We start from the raw sequence: 16,751 nt of genomic DNA on the forward strand, positions 1-16,751 counted from the left end.
TTCCCTAGCAGACCCTAAAGAACTAGTCTTCTCCCCCCATTCTGAATTTTTTATTTTTTTAGGTTTTTACGAAATGAAGACTGCCTGTGAACTAAACCATGGTCTAATGCTACACGCTTTGATCACTAAACGTAATAATGACACACTTCCGAGTGAAATAGTATCAGTAATCAGAGAAAGATTGGACGGAGTAAGAAAAGAATCCAGATGCGAAGATAATAAGTTACAATTTGGTAAAGGAAAATCAAAATCCGCAGCGAAAAGAAGAGCACGACACCTAGAAAGATGTCACAAATGCGGAAAATGGTCACTTGGAGGTAAATGTTCAAATAATCAAACCTATTCAAATACCGAATTTGTTACTTTATGCAGAGACGAACCGTTCATATGTTTAGAAGAAAAAACACTGAATGCTCGAGGTTACGCCTATGTAGCCAAGGAAAACCAATTAAACCGACTATCTTATGAATGGGATAGATCATATAACTAAGAATACTATCTCACAGGTAAGTCTGTACAGTTTTTATTTTTTAATTTTTTATTTTTAAACTTTTTGATAATAAATGCTAATTTGTTCGCTATAAAGTATTAAATTGGTATTAAATAAAATTAGGTTTGGCGACCGAAATTATTGATATCATTCAAAAATTTATTACATCACTGCGAAATTTAACGTTTATTCTTAAGGTATAAATATCTTTAATCAATCAACACAAAATATTTCAAAAATTCGTCATGAGTTAAATTAGGTCATGGAACCGAAATTACTTTACCGAAAAGAGGGGCGCATATTTTTGATAATATTTGATTGATTAAAGTGGGATAAAAAGCCAAAAAGATTTTTAATTTTATTTTTACCATGTTTTTAAAATTAATATATAAATCTTAAATTAATATTGTAAACTTTGTAAAAACGATATATTTAAAATTGTAAATATTTGAAAAATATAATATAAGTTTGGTGTGATTTTATAATATGAATTTTTAAATTAAGTTTGGTGTGAATTTTTAATTTTTAAAATATGAATTTTTAATTTTATGCATTTTAAATTTTAAGTTTAGGTGTGAATTTTTAATATTAATTTTGAATTTTATGCATTTTTATTTTAAGTTTGGTGTAAATTTAAAAAGAAAAATTTATTTTATCTCATTAAGTTAAAAATATGATTTTTAAAATTCGTCGTAAGTTGAAGACTAGGTCGTTGAACCGAAATTGCTTTACCCGAGGGAGGGACGAGAACTTTTATTATCATTATTTTTAATCTTATTGAATTAAAGTATGCCAAAAACATTAAAAAACTAAAAAAAATCTTAGCTTTTAAAACAATTGCTACAAAAAGACAAATTTTAAAATTTTGTCAAAGGACGGACTAGGACATCGATCCGAAACGACCTCGTCCTAAATAACAAGGGAAACAAAATTTTAAAATTAATTACTTAATTGTTTTAATTAGTATAAGATATATAAAAAAAAAAAAAAACACCGCGACTCGCGGAGTTTGTAAGCATCAAACACCGCGACTCGCGGAGTTCCAAAAATACCGAAAAAAATAAAAGGGGCAGAACTGATCAGTCCCCAACCCAACACCCACAAATTCTGCGAAAATAAACCCGAAAAAAAACTCGAAAAAAACCTCCCAAATTCACAATTTTTCACCGTTAATCATCAAATCTTTTACTAAAATCATGTTAAGAAGGATGCTATCAAGGAATTACTCAAGAAAAACGGTAAATTTCTACACCTAAACACCATTTAATCCAAAAATTAATGTTCTTGAGCAATTTTATACCCAATTTAATTTTGATGTTTTTTAGTGTAATTATGCTTAAATTGTTTATGTATTATTCTTGTATAACCTAGATTGATGCTATTTAACATGATTAGAAGTCTTAAACTTCAAATTTTGAGTAATCTAGGGTTTGTGTTCTTGAGCAAATTTGGGGCTTTTTGATATAAACAGGTTATGGCCGATTTTTGTCATGAATTGTTGCTAAATTAAGTAGTGTAACATGTTTAGGTAGTTAAATGATCCAAACTTTGAGCCTAAACATGATTTTGAGAATTAAAGTGGACTTTTTCAAGTCTAAAATTCATGAACTTGATTTTTGAGAGATAATGCCATTTGAAACTTGTTTAATTGCTAGTAATGATTATTTTGACATGTTATTTGAGTTGAATGCTTATGAACTTGGCGAACATTTTCGTATATGCTTATTTGAAAAATTGTAGATTTGATGAAAATATGAAAATGAGCTTAAGTTTGATATAAATTGATCATGTCATTGTAATTATTTTGATTGATGATTTTGCTGACACTAATGCATATTTGGATGCACAAAAATTGTGTTTGATGTGTTTTGCAGACTGAAAGGGGTGAATCTTCATCCCAAGCTCGCAATGCTCCTGCTGAGAATGCGGAACAACAGGAGGTGGATAACTACTACAAACAAGATATTCCTCATCCAGTCATGACATTTTCTGATATGCACTTGGAAGATTTGCACCCGAACTTGAGATTTGACAGACTTTGGATAGATTATCCAAAATACCAAAGGGGTTTGCATACTCTTCATTCTAAAGCTGTTGAGGTACCTAGGGTCATAGAATGGGGACCATTAGAAGCTGTAGAATTGGCCGGGCCAATTAGGGAATTACTTCCACAGAGGTATGGTAATTCTACTTTTAACAATTGGGTACGGTTATTCAACATGCGTAGACCTGTATATAAAGTATGGTGTGAAGAATTGTTGTGTAGTATAGAATTAAATGATCGGGTAGCTAGTTTAACCGATCGATCTTTTATTAGATTTTGTTAGGAGGTTTGATGCGCCACATGTCTTTACTAGACATGGCTCAGGCTTTACGTATATATACGCCTGAGGAGTTAGCATCTGCCGATTGTAGAGGGTTGATATTGAACGGTAGGAAGATAGACGAAAATTTTGATACGCATGGTGTATGGAGTCAAATGACTAGCCATCACCGATTCAAAGGGGGAAATTACTCTTATTTGGATATAGATAGAGCTGAATTAAGAGTAATTCATAGGTTTTTAGCTAATTCGATTACACAAAGAGGTAAGAACAAGGAAAAGGTAAATGAACAGGATTTGTTTTACCATATGTGTATTCGAGACCCACAAAGCGCTATAAGTATACCTTATTGTGTGGGTTATTATTTATCAGCTATGGTTAGGGAGATGAGACCGCATATCATAATAGGAGGTGGTATATTTATTACTTTGATTGCTGAATATCTCGGTGTGGATATAAGTCAAGGGGGATTATTAGTCGAAGAACCAGAACCCCGCGATACAATAGGTTTAAATGTATACCATGGTGCGAAAGTTTTGAAGAGGCGAAATAACGCCGCAGTACAATACCATGGTAGACATCCACAGGTTGAGAGAAACCAACAGCAAGGTAATGTAGGAGGGGGAAATGAAATGGCAGAAATGCAAAGGTTTATAGCTTCACAAGAGTATGAAAATGCTAGACATAGAGCATTTGAAGATTGGCAAGTTCATCAAAACCAAATCATAGCTTATTGCCAACATATAGGTAGAAACTATATTCCTACTCCATAACCCATATTCCCTCCCTGGTCTATAGAGATTCAACCACCGTATCCTACGTATAACCCAGCCGAAGCATTTTATAGCACCTATGGTTATGCATGGAACCCCTACTGGTATCAGTATCATCCCTAGTCTACTTAGTTTTATTTATTTTGTAATTTGTAATGTTGATACGTTTAATACTTATGTTAATATTGTAATAGTTTTTATAATTTTCTAACTTTTATTCTTAGATTTTAATAATTTTTGAATGTGGGGTAATATACCAAACTTCAAAAATATGTATATATGTTTGCAGTTTATTTTATGTACACAACAGGGTAAAATAACGCATTTTCAAAGACTGGCATTAAGTTCAGCAAAAGCAACTAATTTTGACGACAAGATGCAAAATAAATGTGATATAACAACAAGACGGAATGAACAAATGATATGCACCATTTATCATTCAGCAAGCAAACACAAATATGTTTGGAAACTTTGGTAAAATTTAATCATTTTCACACAAATCACCCTCAATAATTTAAATTGTTACTGATTTCTTGCAAATGAGGGCATTGCAAGATCTTAAGTGTGGGAAGGGGTTAAATTCTTTCGGATTTTAAAATTTTTATCTTAAACATTGGGTTACCATTAAAAATACTAGTAAAGCAGTAGTTGTATTAGAATCTAGTGCTCTCTGATAATAAAGAACAGCCCTAGTCTTATATACTGACTACCCAATTCTAGTAAAATTTTTCAAAATTTTCAATTAAATGAACTCAAAATCATGTTTATACATATTTATGAATGATAAAACTAGGTTTTAACACCGAAATTATTGTTACCTCGGAAAGGACATAAATTGAGAAACAAACCAAAATGTTAAAATTCATTTAAAATGGAATAGAGGACAATAAAAAGGAAAATAAAAGCCAAGTGTGGGAAAAATTACCAAGTTATCTTAAACATATGTCACATATTTCTGTAACAAATAACTGAAAATATTTTTGCTTTGGACTAAACTAAACTGTTTTACCCGATGAAAGAAAAGAAGAGATGGATCTACACGATGAATCAATTCCATCATTAAAAGGAAGTAAAGTCTTCCGAAAAAGACACGCGCTTCTTGATTTAGGTCAAGAAGTTGTCGTCCAGACCAGCTGTAGGTTGACGAAAAATCTAGAAAAGTCATCACTTAAATCAGCAGGAAATCCACGGACCTCAACATCAAACAGGGTCGCCAAGCGGTCAGACTTATACTAATCATGAGAGGATCTGTCTTGTAAAATGGGGAGGGCACCGTGCAAATTAGCTAGATAAGACTAATGAATCAGATCCCCAGAAAGGATAATCTCCTTAAAGATTAAAAATCAGCTTTTAAGCCTGATATTACTCAATCCTAGAGATTGACCTTAAAGATTGAGAATTCAAACTCATGGAATTCAATGATATCTAAACTCGAGCTTGAACGAGAAAATATTTTGATAAAATTACAAACCGATTTGTTTTCTAAAAACCCATTTTCAATGCGTTCATTACCATTGAACGTAAAATCCTAGGAATTCACCTGGAATTCATTAGGTCACCTGAACCAAATCGGGTGTCAACCGTAAGAACGGTGGTTGCATAGCATGGTCAAAGACAGGACCTTGTGCCAGACCGGAAAATTATAAGGGTGAGCTTTACTATTGCTCCTACAAAAAATATTTTGCAAACACCGGTGAAGGGTTATTCCGGAAAACTTATCTAGGGTAAAAACTAGATTTAATTTTCAAAAGATCAAATGTTTTCATAAAGATCCAATTTCCTTAATGGATCTAAATTTTTATAGTCATGTGGGACTGTAAACCATATCGTTACTACCATTGTTTATACCGCTGTATAGAAATCACTGATGTACAAAGTGTGAAGAATAAAGAAGTGATTCTAGTATTTCAAGACGATATCGCTTGAGGACAAGCAACGCTCAAGTGTGGAAATATTTGATAATGCTAAAAACAAACATATATTTCATAGCATTATTCCCCAAGAAAGACAAGCTTTTAGTTGCAATTGTTCTATTTACAAGTGATATTCGTTTAAATATTAAAAGGTGAAGACAAAAGACAGATTCGACGAATTGAAGACGCAAACGACCAAAAAGCTCAAAAGTACAAAATACAATCAAAGAGGTTCCAATTATTGATAAGAAACATCTCAAAATTACAAGAGTACAAGATTCAAAACGCAAAGTACAAGATATAAAATAGTACGCAAGGACGTTCGAAAATTCGGAACCGGGACCAGAGTCAACTCTCAACGCTCGACGCAACGGACTAAAAATTACAAGTTAACTATGTATATAAATATAATATAATATATAATTAATTATATTAATTATATATATATTATATTTATAAAATAAATCGTCGGCAAACAAAGAGCCAAATGTGGGTGAGCTGTAAAAACGATCTCCGCGACTCGCGGAGTTTGAAGAAGAAAAGGGCCGCGAGTCGCGGAGCCCCAAATTTAGAAACTGCCTATAAAGCTCGCGCATTCTGATCGTAAAAACATAACATATATATCCATCCATCTATCTAAACGTAATATTTATATTTATAATTTATATTTTAATTTTAATTTTAATCCTAATAATAAGGGTATGTTAGCGAATGTTGTAAGGGTGTAAGTCGAAATTTTGTCCGTGTAACGCTACGCTATTTTTAATCATTGTAAGTTATGTTCAACCTTTTTAATTTAATGTCTCGTAGCTAAGTTATTATTATGCTTATTTAATCCGAAGTAATCATGATGTTGGGCTAATTACTAAAATTGGGTAATTGGGCTTTGTACCATAATTGGGGTTTGGATAAAAGAACGACACTTGTGGAAATTAGACTATGGGCTATTAATGGGTTTTATATTAACTAAACAATACCTTGTTAATTTAATATACAAACTTATAATTCGACGTATTTATATATAACCACATACTCTTGACTGGGTATGGTGGGCGGGATATTTATAAATACCAATAATTATTCATTTTACTGGACACGGAACTGGATTAATAGTTAATAAACTTGTTGAAATAGGGGTGAATTACATTCAAGGGTAATTGGTGTAATTGTTAACAAAGTAGTAAAACCTTGGTTTACACGCAGTCGATAACCTGGTGTATTCATTAAACAAAGTATTAAAACCTTGTTACAATTCGAATCCCCAATTAGTTGGAATATTTGACTTCGGGAATAAGAATAATTTGACGAAGGCTTTCGCTCTTTATATTTATGACTAATGGACTATTATGGACAAATCCGTATGGACATAATAAATAATCCAGGACAAAGAACAATTAACCCATGGGCATAAAACTAAAATCAACACGTCAAACATCATGATTACGGAAGTTTAAATAAGCATAATTCTTTTATTTCATATTTAATTTCCTTTATTTTATATTTAATTGCACTTCTAATTATCGCATTTTATTTTATTATTATTGTATTTAATTGCACTTTTAATTATCGTACTTTTTATTATCGCAATTTTATTTTATCGCACTTTCATTTATCGCAATTTCATTATCGTTATTTACTTTACGCTTTAAATTAAGTCTTGTATTTATTTATTATTTTACATTTGGTTTTAACTGCGACTAAAGTTTTAAAATCGACAAACCGGTCATTAAACGGTAAAAACCCCCCTTTATAATAATAATATTACTTATATATATATTTGTATTTTTATAAATTTAAACTAATATAGCGTTAAGCTTTGTGAAAAAGATTCCCTGTGGAACGAACCGGACTTACTAAAAACTACACTACTGTACGATTAGGTACACTGCCTATAAGTGTTGTAGCAAGGTTTAAGTATATCCATTCAATAAATAAATAAATATCTTGTGTAAAATTGTATCGTATTTAATTGTATTTTCTTGTAAAATTTAATAGTATTTTATACCCCTTAGCTTTGACATCAAATCCCAATATGAGGTATGCCTCTTGTATCTACATAGTAGTCATCTAAGCGTTTTGGAGGCATGATCACACAATTTGATCTACATACTCCTCCTGCTTCAGTTGGCTGTTCAGACTCTGTTACAGTTGAAGGTTGATTATAAAGAGGATTGAAGTGCTCTTCTGTTAACCGTGCTCGATTAGCACCCTCATCGTCCTCTGAATCACTATCTTCATCCGTCTCATACACCATCTCCACATTAGGATCAGCATTAGAATTGTCACTCTGTGTACTTTGCCGCGGACTCTGAATCGGGCTCTGAAGAGAACTTTGAGTCCGGACTTGAGTCTGGCTAGGAATACGGATAACATTCTCTGTAGAATTCTGAGAATCATACAGCATCTGAGTTAGGATCTCATCGTCTATAGCCTCCGGTGGAAGATTGAAAGAATCAAATAATCTATCGTATTCAAACTGCCATGCGAACCCTTTACTAACACGAGGCGGAGCATTGCGCTGAATATCAACTTCATAACATTCTTCCACACACTTTGACTCAGTGTTATACACTCTTTTATTTGGATTCCCATATCCCAAGAAGATACCAGAGATAACCTTTGAATTAAATTTTTCTCCAGCGTCTCGTACCAGAATTGTACAAGGTACACCAAAGGGTTCAAAATGTTTAATGTTAGGCTTTCTCTTGTGCAACATCATAACATGTCTTACCGTGTCTCTTCACCACTAGACCTCTGTTCATCACATAACACGCCGTGCTCACGACTTCTCCCCATAAAACAATAGGTAAGCATGCATCAGCTAGCATAGTTCTTGCGGTTTCAATCAACGTCCTATTCTTTCTTTCAGTAACCCCATTTGACTGGGGTGTATAAGCAGGACTGAACTGTTGTTGTATCCCCTTTTCATTACAAAACAGCAACATGTTGTTATTCTTGAACTCCGTACCATTGTCGGTACGAATCTTTCGAACTTTCAACTTATATAAACTTTCAAGCTTCAGAATCAAAACTTTAATGTGCTCGAAAGTATCTGATTTATGCTTCAGCATCACAACCCAATAGAAATGTGAGTACTCATCTGTAACAACCAAGCAATATAATTCTCCTGTGATAGTCTTGCAGTTAACTGGACCAAAGAGATCCATATGCAACAACTCCAAAGGAATATTAACAGAATAATGCTTCTTGGATGCATGAGATTTTCTTGTCTGTTTCCCTTTCTTACATGGAAGACACCCTTCAGGAATATGAAAGCTCTTAAGATTAACACCATCAACTAGTCCATTGTGAACTAGATTATTCATCTTCCTTAGACTCAGATGACCCATACGCTTGTGCCAGATAATCGAATCCTATTCAGTAGCCTTAAAAACAAAGGCCTGATGGCCTGTAGCTGCTTTAACATGAGCCTTACACATATCAAGGATATAGAGATCCTTGCACCTAGGAGCAGTCATCAGAATCATGTCTTCCGGAATTACGAATTATTTTCTCAAGATATAACACAATTTATCATCAAAAGCAACTATATACTTTTTGTCAGCAACCTGTGAAACTGAAAGCAAATTGTTCGACAATTGCTCCACAAAATTAACTTTATCAAAACTGACATTCTCATTAGCAATCACCCCTTGCGCAGTAATAAAACCTCCTTCACTACCTGCAAAAGAAACTGGTCCTCCATCCACTGTTTTCACATTAGAAAGTAAGGACAAGTCCCAGGTCATGTGCCTGGACGCCCCACTATCAACAATTCATGTACTGCAGAGAGGATTTTAGGCGACCTGCACACAAAAAATAAGGAGATTAGTTAGAAAGGGCCACCCATGCCCGAATGGCAGTGGGTTTCCCATCAACGCCAACCACTGGCAATTTCACCCATTGTCCCTTAGATCCAGAAGGACCTTCAGAATTTTGGACAGCTTTCACTTCTAATTTACATTTCCAAACAACATTTTTTGGTAAAGGTTTCCAGTAATAGTCATTTGTTTGAAAAACTTTTGTTTCAGTTGATTTGACAGAAGTAGGTTCAAACACAGGTGAAGATGATCTTCTATCAAACGTACGTTTGGGACTAAGATCAATCTTCTTGTGTGGTGTCTATCGAATGGGTTTGCAATTCATGGCCCTGTGTCCCAACATCCCACAATTGAAACAGTTAACATCATCAAAACCGGTAGCATTAAACACTTGAAGCCTAGAAGTTGAATATTGTCTCCTCGAGGGTTTATTCTATTGCCTAGCAGGAGTGGGCGACCTGACTTGTTGTTTAACAGTCTGTCTAAGATTAGGCGAAATATATTTCGTCACCCTTCCTAAATTTGAACCCTCATCTTTAGGTGGAAGTTCGGTTTTGGGATCAACAGTCTGAGAATTCACAATACTACTATCCTTAACAAACTTAACATAGGTGTGCTGAGTGTTTTTCTTCCTAGATTGTTAGGCTTAATAACACTCCTCTTCTCAGTCTTTTGACTTTCACTCCTATTCGCTTCATTATTTGGATTCTTCAAAATTGTAACTGGTTTAATCACAACTACAAAGGGTTTCCCGTCCTTTTTGGTGTCGACATCAGTGTCGAACTCCGTCTCATAAACAACATCTAATGGTTTTTTACCCTCACCAGACTCACTTTTACTCTCTACAAAAATTTTCTCAGGTTTACCATACTTTGGTTCTACAACCGGATCCTTACTCTTCTCAACAGACTTATTGACAAACTCTCTTAAAAGTGGTGGCGCAACCTAATTATATCCTATCCTTTGGTTTTTAGGATGTTTCAACATTTGTGTCGCGTATGAGATTCTCTGCCAGTTATCGATCCTAGCCTTTTCTGACTCATATTTTAATTTGTATGAATCTTTTTCAGCCTTAAGTGCTTCTATCTGGCTCAAATACAGGTGTATCACTTTCTCATCATCTACAATAGTTGATTTAAAATTACCTACCTGATTCTCTAAGGACTTAATAACATCAACATACTCTTTCTGCATATTAAGGTAGAAAAGAGCATCATCATAGTTCTTCATATGTGTCTGAACTTCTAGACTCAAGTTCTTAATTTTAAGTCTAAGTTTCGGACAAGTTTCACAAGTAGCAGGTATCTCATTAAGCTTAGATACCACACATTCAAGTCTAGTTATTTCCTGTTCAAGATCAATGCATTTTAAACATAAAGAATCTGAATCATTACATACCTTGTCATTGCTGGATGTGTTAGCCATGAATGCGTAATCTTTTCTGCCATCCTGCGAATCTGTATCTGATTCTGATTCTGACTCTGAACTCGTACTATCTGAATAATCAGCATCATAACCTTCTTTGCCCTCAACTTTAGCAGAATTATCCGAACTTTTCACCGTGACTACCTTCTCATCAGTATCTTCAACATCACCCTTAATCAAATGTTCAAGTTCTTTTCTAAACCAGGTTCCCGTATGACAAATCATTCCCGAGGATTCATCGTCATCGGAAGAGTCAGTTGTGAATTCAAGATCAGACAGATCCTTGGCTTTGCGGAACTTATCATACAACCTGTCACTAATTCTCTTTCTAAGACACATCTTCATTACTGCTTTAACCCTTTTCATACGTGCATCACATTTGCAGACATAGCATGTGCAAGCAGGATCATCTTTACTTATACAATCTGAAATGTCCCGTTCTTATTGATTAAAAACGTTCCATATTAATTGATTTCGTTGCGAGGTTTTGACCTCTATATGAGACATTTTTCAAAGACTGCATTCATTTTTAAAACAAACCATAACCTTTATTTCATAGATAAAGGTTTTAAAAAGCTTTACGTAGATTATCAAATAATGATAATCTAAAATATCCTGTTTACACACGACCATTACATAATGGTTTACAATACAAATATGTTACAACAAAATAAGTTTCTTGAATGCATTTTTTACACAATATCATACAAGCATGGACTCCAAATCTCGTCCTTATTTAAGTATGCGACAGCGGAAGCTCTTAATAATCACCTGAGAATAAACATGCTTAAAACATCAACAAAAATGTTGGTGAGTTATAGGTTTAACCTATATATATCAAATCATAATAATAGACCACAAGATTTCATATTTCAATACACATCCCATACATAGAGATAAAAATCATTCATATGGTGAACATCTGGTAACCGACATTAACAAGATGCATATATAAGAATATCCCCATCATTCCGGGACACCCTTCGGATATGATATAAATTTCGAAGTACTAAAGCATCCGGTACTTTGGATGGGGTTTGTTAGGCCCATTAGATCTATCTTTAGGATTCGCGTCAATTAGGGTGTCTGTTCCCTAATTCTTAGATTACCAGACTTAATAAAAAGGGGCATATTCGATTTCGATAATTCAACCATAGAATGTAGTTTCACGTACTTGTGTCTATTTTGTAAATCATTTATAAAACCTGCATGTATTCTCATCCCAAAAATATTAGATTTTAAAAGTGGGACTATAACTCACTTTCACAGATTTTTACTTCGTCGGGAAGTAAGACTTGGGCACTGGTTGATTCACGAACCTATAACAATATATACATGTATATCAAAGTATGTTCAAAATATATTTACAACACTTTTAATATATTTTGATGTTTTAAGTTTATTAAGTCAGCTGTCTTCGTTAATAACCTACAACTAGTTGTCCACAGTTAGATGTACAGAAATAAATCGATAAATATTATCTTGAATCAATCCACGACCCAGTGTATACATATCTCAGTATTGATCACAACTCAAACTATATATATTTTGGAATCAACCTCAACCCTGTATAGCTAACTCCAACATTCACATATAGAGTGTCTATGGTTGTTCCGAAATATATATAGATGTGTCGACATGATAGGTCGAAACATTGTATACGTGTCTATGGTATCTCAAGATTACATAATATACAATACAAGTTGATTAAGTTATGGTTGGAATAGATTTGTTACCAATTTTCACGTAGCTAAAATGAGAAAAATTATCCAATCTTGTTTTACCCATAACTTCTTCATTTTAAATCCGTTTTGAGTGAATCAAATTGCTATGGTTTCATATTGAACTCTATTTTATGAATCTAAACAGAAAAAGTTTAGGTTTATAGTCGGAAAAATAAGTTACAAGTCGTTTTTGTAAAGGTAGTCATTTCAGTCGAAAGAACGACGTCTAGATGACCATTTTAGAAAACATACTTCCACTTTGAGTTTAACCATAATTTTTGGATATAGTTTCATGTTCATAATAAAAATCATTTTCTCAGAATAACAACTTTTAAATCAAAGTTTATCATAGTTTTTAATTAACTAACCCAAAACAGCCCGCGGTGTTACTACGACGGCGTAAATCCGGTTTTACGGTGTTTTTCGTGTTTCCAGGTTTTAAATCATTAAGTTAGCATATCATATAGATATAGAACATGTGTTTAGTTGATTTTAAAAGTCAAGTTAGAAGGATTAACTTTTGTTTGCGAACAAGTTTAGAATTAACTAAACTATGTTCTAGTGATTACAAGTTTAAACCTTCGAATAAGATAGCTTTATATGTATGAATCGAATGATGTTATGAACATCATTACTACCTTAAGTTCATTGGATAAACCTACTGGAAAATAGAAAAATGGATCTAGCTTCAATGGATCCTTGGATGGCTCGAAGTTCTTGAAGCAGAATCATGACACGAAAACAAGTTCAAGTAAGATCATCACTTGAAATAAGATTGTTATAGTTATAGAAATTGAACCAAAGTTTGAATATGATTATTACCTTGTATTAGAATGATAATCTACTGTAAGAAACAAAGATTTCTTGAGGTTGGATGATCACCTTACAAGATTGGAAGTGAGCTAGCAAACTTGAAAGTATTCTTGATTTTATGAAACTAGAACTTTTGGAATTTATGAAGAACACTTAGAACTTGAAGATAGAACTTGAGAGAGATCAATTAGATGAAGAAAATTGAAGAATGAAAGTGTTTGTAGGTGTTTTTGGTCGTTGGTGTATGGATTAGATATAAAGGATATGTAATTTTGTTTTCATGTAAATAAGTCATGAATGATTACTCATATTTTTGTAATTTTATGAGATATTTCATGCTAGTTGCCAAATAATGGTCCCCACATGTGTTAGGTGACTCACATGGGCTGCTAAGAGCTGATCATTGGAGTGTATATACCAATAGTACATACATCTAAAAGCTGTGTATTGTACGAGTACGAATACGGGTGCATACGAGTAGAATTGTTGATGAAACTGAACGAGGATGTAATTGTAAGCATTTTTATTAAGTAGAAGTATTTTGATAAGTGTATTGAAGTCTTTCAAAAGTGTATAAATACATATTAAAACACTACATGTATATACATTTTAACTGAGTCGTTAAGTTATCGTTAGTCGTTACATTTAAGTGTTGTTTTGAAACCTTTAGGTTAACGATCTTGTTAAATGTTGTTAACCCAATGTTTATAATATCAAATGATATTTTAAATTATTATATTATCATGATATTATCATGTATGAATATCTCTTAATATGATATATATACATTAAATGTCTTTACAACGATAATCGTTACATATATGTCTCGTTTAAAAATCATTAAGTTAGTAGTCTTGTTTTTACATGTGTAGTTCATTGTTAATATACTTAATGATATATTTACTTATCATAGTATCATGTTAACTATATATATATATATATATATCCATATATATGTCATCATATAGTTTTTACAAGTTTTAACGTTCGTGAATCACCGGTCAACTTGGGTGGTCAATTGTCTATATGAAACATATTTCAATTAATCAAGTCTTAACAAGTTTGATTGCTTAACATGTTGGAAACATTTAATCATGTAAATATCAATCTCAATTAATATATATAAACATGGAAAAGTTCGGGTCACTACAGTACCTACCCGTTAAATAAATTTCGTCCCGAAATTTTAAGCTGTTGAAGGTGTTGACGAATCTTCTGGAAATAGATGCGGGTATTTCTTCTTCATCTGATCTTCACGCTCCCAGGTGAACTCGGGTCCTCTACGAGAATTCCATCGAACCTTAACAATTGGTATCTTGTTTTGCTTAAGTCTTTTAACCTCACGATCCATTATTTCGACGGGTTCTTCAATGAATTGAAGTTTTTCGTTGATTTGGATTTCATCTAATGGAATAGTGAGATCTTCTTTAGCAAAACATTTCTTCAAATTCGAGACGTGGAAAGTGTTATGTACAGCCGCGAGTTGTTGAGGTAACTCTAGTCGGTAAGCTACTGGTCCGACACGATCAATAATCTTGAATGGTCCAATATACCTTGGATTTAATTTCCCTCGTTTACCAAATCGAACAACGCCTTTCCAAGGTGCAACTTTAAGCATGACCATCTCTCCAATTTCAAATTCTATATCTTTTCTTTTAATGTCATCGTAGCTCTTTTGTCGACTTTGGGCGGTTTTCAACCGTTGTTGAATTTGGATGATCTTCTCGGTAGTTTCTTGTATAATCTCCGGACCCGTAATCTGTCTATCCCCCACTTCACTCCAACAAATCGGAGACCTGCACTTTCTACCATAAAGTGCTTCAAACGGCGCCATCTCAATGCTTGAATGGTAGCTGTTGTTGTAGGAAAATTCTGCTAACGGTAGATGTCGATCCCAACTGTTTCCGAAATCAATAACACATGCTCGTAGCATGTCTTCAAGCGTTTGTATCGTCCTTTCGCTCTGCCCATCAGTTTGTGGATGATAGGCAGTACTCATGTCTAGACGAGTTCCTAATGCTTGTTGTAATGTCTGCCAGAATCTTGAAATAAATCTGCCATCCCTATCAGAGATAATAGAGATTGGTATTCCATGTCTGGAGATGACTTCCTTCAAATACAGTCGTGCTAACTTCTCCATCTTGTCATCTTCTCTTATTGGTAGGAAGTGTGCTGATTTGGTGAGACGATCAACTATTACCCAAATAGTATCAAAACCACTTGCAGTCCTTGGCAATTTAGTGATGAAATCCATGGTAATGTTTTCCCATTTCCATTCCGGGATTTCGGGTTGTTGAAGTAGACCTGATGGTTTCTGATGCTCAGCTTTGACCTTAGAACACGTCAAACATTCTCCTACGTATTTAGCAACATCGGCTTTCATACCCGGCCACCAAAAATGTTTCTTGAGATCCTTGTACATCTTCCCCGTTCCAGGATGTATTGAGTATCTGGTTTTATGAGCTTCTCTAAGTACCATTTCTCTCATATCTCCAAATTTTGGTACTCAAATCCTTTCAGCCCTATACCGGGTTCCGTCTTCCCGAATATTAAGATGCTTCTCCGATCCTTTGGGTATTTCATCCTTTAAATTTCCCTCTTTTAAAACTCCTTGTTGCGCCTCCTTTATTTGAGTAGTAATGTTATTATGAATCATTATATTCATAGATTTTACTCGAATGGGTTCTCTGTCCTTCCTGCTCAAGGCATCGGCTACCACATTTGCCTTCCCCGGGTGGTAACGAATCTCAAAGTCGTAATCATTCAATAATTCAATCCACCTACGCTGCCTCATATTCAGTTGTTTCTGATTAAATATGTGTTGAAGACTTTTGTGGTCGGTATATATAATACTTTTGACCCCATATAAGTAGTGCCTCCAAGTCTTTAATGCAAAAACAACCGCGCCTAACTCCAAATCATGCGTCGTATAATTTTGTTCGTGAATCTTCAATTGTCTAGACGCATAAGCAATCACCTTCGTTCGTTGCATTAATACACAACCGAGACCTTGCTTTGATGCATCACAATAAATCACAAAATCATCATTCCCTTCAGGCAATGACAATATAGGTGCCGTAGTTAGCTTTTTCTTCAATAACTGAAACGCTTTCTCTTGTTCATCATTCCATTCAAATTTCTTCCCTTTATGCGTTAATGCAGTCAAGGGTTTTGCTATTCTAAAAAAGTCTTGGATGAACCTTCTGTAGTAACCAGCTAGTCCTAAAAACTGGCGTATGTGTTTCGGAGTTTTTGGGGTTTCCCACTTTTCAACAGTTTCTATCTTTGCCGGATCCACCTTAATACCTTCTTTGTTCACTATGTGACCGAGGAATTGAACTTCTTCCAACCAAAATGCACACTTTGAAAACTTAGCGTACAATTCTTCCTCCCTCAATACTTCTAACACCTTTCTCAAATGTTCACCGTGTTCTTGGTCATTCTTTTAGTAAATAAGTATGTCATCAA

The sequence above is a fragment of the Rutidosis leptorrhynchoides genome, chromosome 10 (genome assembly GCF_046630445.1).
Source record: "Rutidosis leptorrhynchoides isolate AG116_Rl617_1_P2 chromosome 10, CSIRO_AGI_Rlap_v1, whole genome shotgun sequence".
In the NCBI taxonomy this organism is placed as follows: domain Eukaryota; kingdom Viridiplantae; phylum Streptophyta; class Magnoliopsida; order Asterales; family Asteraceae; genus Rutidosis; species Rutidosis leptorrhynchoides.